The sequence below is a fragment of the Setaria viridis genome, chromosome 2 (genome assembly GCF_005286985.2).
Source record: "Setaria viridis chromosome 2, Setaria_viridis_v4.0, whole genome shotgun sequence".
NCBI lineage: Eukaryota > Viridiplantae > Streptophyta > Magnoliopsida > Poales > Poaceae > Setaria > Setaria viridis.
Genome location: NC_048264.2, coordinates 8,763,482 through 8,775,034, shown reverse-complemented (window position 1 = coordinate 8,775,034; position 11,553 = coordinate 8,763,482).

The following is an 11,553-nucleotide window of genomic DNA, read 5'->3' as shown; positions in this document are numbered from 1 at the left end:
TGTTTGAGAGAGCTGATGATGATCAACAGGTAAGGATAGGAAGGAGACTAGTGGTCTGATCCTTGAACTAGAGGATGTGATAACTGGGATCCTCAGACGGAAGCGCTGAAGGGTTCCCACGTTTTACACTTACACCCTCAAGTTGAAGAAAAAGATCACAGCCAAGCCCTCGGGCGAGGCGGGCAAGGGTCGGCGAACAGACAGGGTCGGACGAGACGGAACTGGGGTCGGGCGGATAGGAGGGGTCGGTCGAGGCGGACTTAGGGTCGGCACTCACCTTCTTCCGGAAAGGAAAGCTTGGGGTCGGGAAGAGGCAAACTTGGGCGCGGATCTAAAGCTTTGAGAAGGGACTAAGGTTGGCGACGCTCCGACGGCGGTGCTGCTTCTTGCGGGTCACAAGAGAGCTTTTTCGCAGCACGGAGGAGCAAGCTGCTGGGTGACTTGGAGGAACTGAGAAGGAACTGGGAGATGAACTTCTCAAGAACTGGGTGGGTGGCGCTAGAAGCTTGAGCAGGGAGCTAGAGGAAAACTAAGGCAACAGATGCGGAGGGAACTCCGGCGACAGGGGCCTTCCTTTTATAGCTGCTGGAGCAGAGGAACGGGAACGTCGCGGAGAGAGAGAAGGGGAGCGGCGCGAAGGCCGGGGAGAAGCAATGGAGTGCTCTGCCGTGGCGGCGATTGAGCAAACCGGGCGGTGCTGCAGAACTCCGGGGGTGACGCCAGCGATCATTGCGCTACTCCGTCAGGGCGGCGTAGGCGCGGGTAGACCGGTGGTTGGGATTTGGCGGAGAGTGGGCGTCGTCGTGCGGAAGAAGTGATAGAAGCGACCGGTTAAACGGCGCTAGGATCGAGGGCGCACAGGTGGGAGAACAAGCGGACGTGGCGCGGGGGAGAGCGCGGAACAACAGATTGTCGGGCGGCTTCTGACAGAGCGGGGAAAGGGACTGTCGCGGCCGCGGTCGGGGTTGGCGGTTGGGGAATCGTCGTGTAGCGACGACCGGGCGGCGCAACTGTTGCTGGAAAGGACGGAAAAGACGGGCGACATCGGTCTCCGGGGCCGAGATCTGGTATCGTGATGATGGGCGCGGGGAGCGAGGATCTGCAGAAAGGGGTGCAGAGGGCTTCCGCTGCTATTGGGGAAAAGGGCGCGGGAACCTACTTGGTCGCTTGCCAGAGACAAAACTGAGCGGTGGCGTCGGAGAAGACGAGCCACGCGGCAGGAAAGCTCTGAGGCGGCCATGCAACTCGAGTGCGGCTGGTGCGGGGGATCTGGAAAAGATCTCACGGGTTCACCGGGGGAAAAGATCGGACGGGTGAGGAAGATTAGCAGGATCCGACGGAGGGCTGAACTCGCGACAAACTTGCGACAAAGAGCAGGAGGTTAAGGCTGTTTGAGAGAGCTGATGATGATCAACAGGTAAGGATAGGAAGGAGACTAGTGGTCTGATCCTTGAACTAGAGGATGTGATAACTGGGATCCTCAGACGGAAGCGCTGAAGGGTTCCCACGTTTTACTCTTACACCCTCAAGTTGAAGAAAAAGATCACAGCCAAGCCCTCGGGCGAGGCGGGCAAGGGTCGGCGAACAGACAGGGTCGGACGAGACGGAACTGGGGTCGGGCGGATAGGAGGGGTCGGTCGAGGCGGACTTAGGGTCGGCACTCACCTTCTTCCTGAAAGGAAAGCTTGGGGTCGGGAAGAGGCAGACTTGGGCGCGGATCTAAAGCTTTGAGCAGGGACTAAGGTTGGCGACGCTCCGACGGCGGCGCTGCTTCTTGCGGGTCACAAGAGAGCTTTTTCGCAGCACGGAGGAGCAAGCTGCTGGGTGACTTGGAGGAACTGAGAAGGAACTGGGAGATGAACTTCTCAAGAACTGGGTGGGTGGCGCTAGAAGCTTGAGCAGGGAGCTAGAGGAAAACTAAGGCAACAGATGCGGAGGGAACTCCGGCGACAGGGGCCTTCCTTTTATAGCTGCTGGAGCAGAGGAACGGGAACGTCGCGGAGAGAGAGAAGGGGAGCGGCGCGAAGGCCGGGGAGAAGCAATGGAGTGCTCTGCCGTGGCGGCGATTGAGCAAACCGGGCGGTGCTGCAGAACTCCGGGGGTGACGCCAGCGATCATTGCGCTACTCCGTCAGGGCGGCGTAGGCGCGGGTAGACCGGTGGTTGGGATTTGGCGGAGAGTGGGCGTCGTCGTGCGGAAGAAGTGATAGAAGCGACCGGTTAAACGGCGCTAGGATCGAGGGCGCACAGGTGGGAGAACAAGCGGACGTGGCGCGGGGGAGAGCGCGGAACAACAGATTGTCGGGCGGCTTCTGACAGAGCGGGGAAAGGGACTGTCGCGGCCGCGGTCGGGGTTGGCGGTTGGGGAATCGTCGTGTAGCGACGACCGGGCGGCGCAACTGTTGCTGGAAAGGACGGAAAAGACGGGCGACATCGGTCTCCGGGGCCGAGATCTGGTATCGTGATGATGGGCGCGGGGAGCGAGGATCTGCAGAAAGGGGTGCAGAGGGCTTCCGCTGCTATTGGGGAAAAGGGCGCGGGAACCTACTTGGTCGCTTGCCAGAGACAAAACTGAGCGGTGGCGTCGGAGAAGACGAGCCACGCGGCAGGAAAGCTCTGAGGCGGCCATGCAACTCGAGTGCGGCTGGTGCGGGGGATCTGGAAAAGATCTCACGGGTTCACCGGGGGAAAAGATCGGACGGGTGAGGAAGATTAGCAGGATCCGACGGAGGGCTGAACTCGCGACAAACTTGCGACAAAGAGCAGGAGGTTAAGGCTGTTTGAGAGAGCTGATGATGATCAACAGGTAAGGATAGGAAGGAGACTAGTGGTCTGATCCTTGAACTAGAGGATGTGATAACTGGGATCCTCAGACGGAAGCGCTGAAGGGTTCCCACGTTTTACTCTTACACCCTCAAGTTGAAGAAAAAGATCACAGCCAAGCCCTCGGGCGAGGCGGGCAAGGGTCGGCGAACAGACAGGGTCGGACGAGACGGAACTGGGGTCGGGCGGATAGGAGGGGTCGGTCGAGGCGGACTTAGGGTCGGCACTCACCTTCTTCCTGAAAGGAAAGCTTGGGGTCGGGAAGAGGCAGACTTGGGCGCGGATCTAAAGCTTTGAGCAGGGACTAAGGTTGGCGACGCTCCGACGGCGGCGCTGCTTCTTGCGGGTCACAAGAGAGCTTTTTCGCAGCACGGAGGAGCAAGCTGCTGGGTGACTTGGAGGAACTGAGAAGGAACTGGGAGATGAACTTCTCAAGAACTGGGTGGGTGGCGCTAGAAGCTTGAGCAGGGAGCTAGAGGAAAACTAAGGCAACAGATGCGGAGGGAACTCCGGCGACAGGGGCCTTCCTTTTATAGCTGCTGGAGCAGAGGAACGGGAACGTCGCGGAGAGAGAGAAGGGGAGCGGCGCGAAGGCCGGGGAGAAGCAATGGAGTGCTCTGCCGTGGCGGCGATTGAGCAAACCGGGCGGTGCTGCAGAACTCCGGGGGTGACGCCAGCGATCATTGCGCTACTCCGTCAGGGCGGCGTAGGCGCGGGTAGACCGGTGGTTGGGATTTGGCGGAGAGTGGGCGTCGTCGTGCGGAAGAAGTGATAGAAGCGACCGGTTAAACGGCGCTAGGATCGAGGGCGCACAGGTGGGAGAACAAGCGGACGTGGCGCGGGGGAGAGCGCGGAACAACAGATTGTCGGGCGGCTTCTGACAGAGCGGGGAAAGGGACTGTCGCGGCCGCGGTCGGGGTTGGCGGTTGGGGAATCGTCGTGTAGCGACGACCGGGCGGCGCAACTGTTGCTGGAAAGGACGGAAAAGACGGGCGACATCGGTCTCCGGGGCCGAGATCTGGTATCGTGATGATGGGCGCGGGGAGCGAGGATCTGCAGAAAGGGGTGCAGAGGGCTTCCGCTGCTATTGGGGAAAAGGGCGCGGGAACCTACTTGGTCGCTTGCCAGAGACAAAACTGAGCGGTGGCGTCGGAGAAGACGAGCCACGCGGCAGGAAAGCTCTGAGGCGGCCATGCAACTCGAGTGCGGCTGGTGCGGGGGATCTGGAAAAGATCTCACGGGTTCACCGGGGGAAAAGATCGGACGGGTGAGGAAGATTAGCAGGATCCGACGGAGGGCTGAACTCGCGACAAACTTGCGACAAAGAGCAGGAGGTTAAGGCTGTTTGAGAGAGCTGATGATGATCAACAGGTAAGGATAGGAAGGAGACTAGTGGTCTGATCCTTGAACTAGAGGATGTGATAACTGGGATCCTCAGACGGAAGCGCTGAAGGGTTCCCACGTTTTACTCTTACACCCTCAAGTTGAAGAAAAAGATCACAGCCAAGCCCTCGGGCGAGGCGGGCAAGGGTCGGCGAACAGACAGGGTCGGACGAGACGGAACTGGGGTCGGGCGGATAGGAGGGGTCGGTCGAGGCGGACTTAGGGTCGGCACTCACCTTCTTCCTGAAAGGAAAGCTTGGGGTCGGGAAGAGGCAGACTTGGGCGCGGATCTAAAGCTTTGAGCAGGGACTAAGGTTGGCGACGCTCCGACGGCGGCGCTGCTTCTTGCGGGTCACAAGAGAGCTTTTTCGCAGCACGGAGGAGCAAGCTGCTGGGTGACTTGGAGGAACTGAGAAGGAACTGGGAGATGAACTTCTCAAGAACTGGGTGGGTGGCGCTAAAAGCTTGAGCAGGGAGCTAGAGGAAACTAAGGCAACAGATGCGGAGGGAACTCCGGCGACAGGGGCCTTCCTTTTATAGCTGCTGGAGCAGAGGAACGGGAACGTCGCGGAGAGAGAGAAGGGGAGCGGCGCGAAGGCCGGGGAGAAGCAATGGAGTGCTCTGCCGTGGCGGCGATTGAGCAAACCGGGCGGTGCTGCAGAACTCCGGGGGTGACGCCAGCGATCATTGCGCTACTCCGTCAGGGCGGCGTAGGCGCGGGTAGACCGGTGGTTGGGATTTGGCGGAGAGTGGGCGTCGTCGTGCGGAAGAAGTGATAGAAGCGACCGGTTAAACGGCGCTAGGATCGAGGGCGCACAGGTGGGAGAACAAGCGGACGTGGCGCGGGGGAGAGCGTGGAACAACAGATTGTCGGGCGGCTTCTGACAGAGCGGGGAAAGGGACTGTCGCGGCCGCGGTCGGGGTTGGCGGTTGGGGAATCGTCGTGTAGCGACGACCGGGCGGCGCAACTGTTGCTGGAAAGGACGGAAAAGACGGGCGACATCGGTCTCCGGGGCCGAGATCTGGTATCGTGATGATGGGCGCGGGGAGCGAGGATCTGCAGAAAGGGGTGCAGAGGGCTTCCGCTGCTATTGGGGAAAAGGGCGCGGGAACCCACTTGGTCGCTTGCCAGAGACAAAACTGAGCGGTGGCGTCGGAGAAGACGAGCCACGCGGCAGGAAAGCTCTGAGGCGCCATGCAACTCGAGTGCGGCTGGTGCGGGGGATCTGGAAAAGATCTCACGGGTTCACCGGGGGAAAAGATCGGACGGGTGAGGAAGATTAGCAGGATCCGACGGAGGGCTGAACTCGCCAGGGTCGGGAAAAAGGAACGAACGGTAGGGGTCGGATCTCAGGGGTCGGGACTGGCGGAAGACTGAGCACTTAGGTGCGGTCAACAGAGCAACTGACTGAGGTTAAAGGCTGAGATCAACTTAACTGGGAAAGATTAGGGGTCGGTCATTACATGCACAGCCAAGGAGGAAGGTTGAACATACATAGGGTCACAGGTCAAGTACTATGACCACTACTCAACTCACCGAATAGATTGAATCCATCAGTACTTAAACCAAACCTTATGTTCCTTGCATCACTTTCAAAGTCCGGGAATGCTCTATCAATTCATCTCCACTAGACCTCATCCACAAGGTGTCTCAGCATCTCTCTTGCTTACGTTCTTCTTTGTGCCATCGTATCAACTTAGCATTCACCTTGTTTCTAAATAAATGCTTCAAACGTGGTATTATAGGGAGGTACCACATCACCTTCACGGGAACTCTCTTCTTGGGAGGCTGCCCCTCGACATCACCAGGATCATCTCGCCTAATCTTATACTGCAGCGCTCCACACATAGGACAAGCATCCAATTTCTCGTATTCATCACCATGATAAAGGATATAGTCATTAGGGCATGCATGTATCTTCTGAACCTCCAATCTCAAAGGGCAAACAATCTGTTTAGCTTCATATATCGTGAACGGCAATTCATTATTCTCGGGAAGAATATTCTTTACAATTTTCAATATCCCCTCAAATGCCTTATCGGGCACACCATTTTTGGCCTTCCATTGCAGAAATTCTAGTGTGGTACCCAGTTTTTTATACACATGCTTTCAATCTGGGTACAATAATTTCTTGTGATCATCTATCATGCGTTGCAACTTTTCTGATTCCTTCTCAGTTTTGCAATCTCTGTGTGCATCCCGTAGCACATGATCAAGATTATCGACAGAGTCATCTTCTGCAAACTCATCTTCATCAGCCTCGCCCATTGTAGTATCTGCAAAAGCTTAGCCTGCAGCCAAGTCCAGAATGTTGTTATCATTCTCCTCTTCTTTGCTGTCTTCCATTATAATCCCTCTTTCACCATGCTTGGTCCAAACCAAATAGTTAGGCATGAAATCATATCTGAACAAGTGGATGTGAACAGTCCCCCAGGAAGAGTAGTCCTTCTAATTACTGCATTGGAAGCATGGCCAACATATGAACCTGTTCTCTGGCTTGTTCGCTTTGGCCACTTCGAGAAAATAATGCAAGCCATCAACAAACTCATTGGTCCGTTTGTCCACGTTATACATCCATTGCCGGTCCATCTGCATCGTATTACGTGAGAAATAGACATAGGTCTTCGTATTAGATAAAGAACTTGATCAATATTAGGTAGGGGAAAAATAGAGTTAATGTGATTATAATATTTAAGCCTTGCCAAAAATATTAGATAAATAAATTATTACGTGAGAAATGGACATAGGTCTTCATATTAGATAAAGAACTTGATCAATATTCATAATTTACACCAATCAACCTTCATAAAGATAAAAACAATTCACATGAAAATTTCACCATTCACCATTCATAATAATCACTAAAGAGACATAAAGATTACACTCATAACAAAACAATAAAAATACATATACACTAAATATTATAGACGCTCCATAGTGAACTTCACATAGTCAATTATCCTGAAATAATGGTACAACATAGCAGAATGTTCGCCCTCCAAGCCATCTCTGCACTTAACTCAATCTTCTCCGAAGTATATCGAGAGTCACCTCTACATATCCAGTACCAGAAAATAATGGTACAACAGAAGATCTTCAAATCCACATACTCAGACTGAATTTCATAAAGAAATCTTGAAATAATTATCCAAACGTTTTTTGGAGCAAGTGCCACATTCTCATAATAGAAGTGTGGTGGCACACACACAATAGTTCGTCCAGGCAAAAGATCTGTTCACTGAGCATGGCTCATGGTGGCAAGCCAAAACCAACTAAAAGCCGCTAGGTCAAGGTTAGTGAACAGATCATTGCCTGAAGAGGATATTGGGCCAGCATACTTCTATTATAAGAAATTAGGCTCTAAAAGGCATTTGGAATACTATTTCAAGATTCTTTTATGGTATTCAGCCCGAGTTTGTGGATTCAAAACTCTTCTGTTCTATCATTATTTTCTGGTACTGGAGGAGCAGAGGTGACTCTCCATAGACTTCGGAAAAGATTGAGTTATGGGCAGAGAATAGTGTAAGCACATTTATACCATGTGCAGACATTGTTAATTGGGATTGGAGGAATGGAGGTGGTACATCCATTGCCGGTCTATCTGCATCGTATTACGTGAAAAATGAACATAGAGCTTCGCATAGGATTATTGTTTATAATATTTAATTCTTGTATTAAACATGAGATCAATAAATTATTGGTTAAAGAAATAGAATTATTGTTAAATTATAGTGACATGAAAAATTGTAGCAAGGACCAAATTCTATTTTCTTACACCTACAATTTATTTCCCTTAATTTTATTGCAATGACTAAATATTAAAAATACATTTACTCTATTTTTTTCTCATACCTAATATTGATCAAGTTCTTTTAACTAATACGAATAATATATAACAAGCAAGTTATCCATCAAATTCTAGCTCAAAAATATATATAATAAAAATCCTCTCCATTCTCCCTCATTCTAAAAAACTCATTTTCCTCCCTCTCTAAAGCATAAAACAAAGCAAAATAATAATAAATGAAGATAGGATGAAGTAGCTAACCTTCACAACACTTTGGATGAGTGAAATCCCCACGAAAATGAGGAAAAAAATTCGGGTAGCACCTCCCCTAAGGTTGCTTGCTCGCCATGGCGAGGAGGCCAAGTGTCCCTAGTGGAGTGGAGTGGCTCGGGCTGGGGGAGGAAGAAGAGCTCTCGGTCTGGCAATTTTATAGGAGAGGAGATTTTGTCTCGGTTGGAAATTCCAACTGGGATAAACTACCACCCCTTTTGTCCCGGTTGGTGGTTTTGTCTCGGTTGGAATTTCCAACCGGGACAAAAGGGTCTGCGGTGGCTTTCGGTGGCACATTTTTGACACGGGACTAAAACCACTTTAGTCACGAGTGCAATGTTAACCGGGACTAAAAGTGTTGGATGGAAGGTTAGTTCCCTACTAGTAAAGTTTTCATGTTTTGCTTGGAAAGTTAACCGCTATATATTGATTATGACTAACCTCCATAATGACTTAGCTCCACCAGTGCCTAGATGACAAATAATCATCTCTTCCTCTTCTTCGTCCTACATGTGGCATTATCGTCGCATCATTTTTCAAACTCTTCCTCCGAAATTGAAATCCAAGTGATTCAAAATGAAGGTACGATTCCCTAGTCCATGGTAAAGCACTTAAAGACGTGCTTGAAAGCATATGGGAGCCATACCAAATTAAACGATCAGATGGGCAATTTGAGAACTCATTAAAACCTAAGCCCTAGACTACAATATGAGATGTAGAGGTTGTTATTAATACAAAAGGGTCTTTAATCCCGGTTGCAGATACCAACCGGGAGTAAATCTCCTCTCCATTTTTACCTACCGTGGCGTACCCCCTTTTGTCCCGGGTCAACTTTAAACCGGGACAAAAGGGGCGCATCGAAAGTCAGTTCCACAAATGTAGAGAGAGAAAAAAAAGACTAGAAAATTCCACATGAGGTGCGCCACTTAGTAATTTTATTTTACATTTGATTAAATTTTCCTGACTGATCCTGGACAATTGTCATTAACCCAGCAGAAGTTTTTTAAAAAAAATAGTACAACCATTAAGGAGCTAATCATTCAAGTATTAAAGCATTTGGCTAAGCCATGTGCATATGCACCATTATCAAGTCCTAGAAGCGTGTTAGCACAAAGATCAAATTTCTGCCGAGCATACGCTAGGTTAAGATACTACGACTACACTACATGTTTTAATGTTTATATGCACGCGGCTGTCATTTAATGCTCTGTCCGTATTTTGAACAAGGACCTGACATCTCGTCAGTCTTTACTCGTCATGGCACATGGCAAAAGAGTAGAGCGTCGTCATACAAAGCACCGCGTGTGGATAGTAACGTCCCGCGATCCGCACGCGGAGGCGACGCGGCGGCGATCACCGCGTTAGTTGCGTCGCGTCACCAGAGTCCCAGAGAGACATGCTTGTGCGGTTGTGCCTGCTCGAAAGCGCAAGTGGATATGCTGAAATGCAATATTGTTTTTCTTTTCTTTTGCAAGACCTTCCACTTCCGTTTGGAATTGTAGTGTACATTTCGTTTTGTTAGACCAAGTTTTTGACAAACAGTTAGTAGTTTTTGCATCACAAAGTTTACGCTGCTTGGTTGATATTCAAAAACATTTTCTACTTCTGTGTCACCCAAGTAAAGTAGTAATAGAATTTTTATTTTATTTTATTTTTGGTCCAAAGCCTTTTCCTAGCTAAACAAAAAGTACGTCTTGTAATTTCAGGAGATACACGATTTTACAATGGCTGAAAATGCTTAAATATTGCGGAACAGCACAATTGAACAAATAGAATTGACCGCATTTTCCATGGGACAAGTTGAGCTACTAGGAACGGGATCTACTTCCTCTACTTTTTTTCCGCTTGACCGCGTGTGCTGCCGTCTGTGTGCAGCTACGGAGCCTCTGCTACGGCGGCGGCGCGGGTTTGAAAGAAGATGCAAAAGAAACGGACGCGCAAAAAGAAGGACGAGCAGTGCTGTGGTAAAAGGCTTGGCGTTAAGATCGGTGGCGTCATGGAGGCTGGTGCCAAGGCTTGACGCCACCAATCTTGGCACCAGACACCCGCCCGCCCGCTCGCCACGTAATCCATGCCACGCCACGTGGCCACGCCATGGTGGGGACCTTAGCGCCATGGACTGGCGTCAAGCTACAACGTTTTGGCGTCAGCTATCTTGGCGCCAAGCTAAGAGTTCATTTTTGGAATTAGTTCCGTCAGAAATCTATTTGTGAAAATTTTCAAAAAAGGGTTAAAATGAAAAAAAAGACAGCGGCTACGGTACCTCAGCTCGTGGTTCCGCTGCTCGCAGCATCACCCCATCGAGCCGCACGTACCTCCTCTCCTGGCTTTTCTTCCACCATGGGTTCTAGGTCTGGGACTGTGCTTCCCACCCGAACCCTGGAATGGAAACTCTGCTTCGTTCCTTGCCTATCTGCTGTGTTGGTGAAGGTGAGGTCCTACGATTCCTTTTCTAATTTTTTATTTGTAATAATAAAAAGCTGTTATGTTGTGGGGATCAACCACTATTCACCGGTAGTTGATGACTTTATTTATAGCAATTTGATCTTTGTTATTTGATAAGGATAGCAATGTGATTTGACTAGGAATGCACGTTATACCATCCTCGGAGCAAAAATGTATTTTAGTGAATTGGGCCCACTAGACGAGAGGCAGCCCAACAACGTACATGTGTGGTTTCTGCAGAAAACTATTGGGAATTAAGTCCGTGGGCCGCATCAAACAACAATTTAGATCTCATGGGCTGGTGCAAAGGAAGCTTTTGAAGTTATGTGGGCCTGCAGCAGAGAATCGGAAGCCCATGTCAGGAATGTGTGTGTGGTGTGTACTCCTGTATAGTCCGTGACGTCAACCCAATAATTTAGCTCTCATGGAAAGGAAGTTTTTGAAGTTATGTGGGCCTGCAGCAAAGAATCGGAAGCCCATGCCAGGTAAGTGATTTACCCTGTATAGTCTGTGACGTCTTTTACTGAATTTTGTTGCTTAGTATAATGTGGCTAATTTTGTCACAAAACCTGAAAGAAATTGTTTTGAATGCAGCTCTTATGTTTCCTAGAACGTCATGTTTGGGTTTTGAAATAAAACGCTCATCGCATTTGGAGCCTCTGCCAAAAGCTATCTAAACCACACCACTGAAACTTTTGTTTTCAATTCGTGTTTCATTTGAGACGTGCCAAGCTGCCTGAATCTGAATCTGAAACTTGCAGGAGCAACAATATTACTTGCTATATTTTAGAAGTATATTTGTGAGTTGTGACATGCATGAAACTGCCTAAAATCTGAAGCCGATA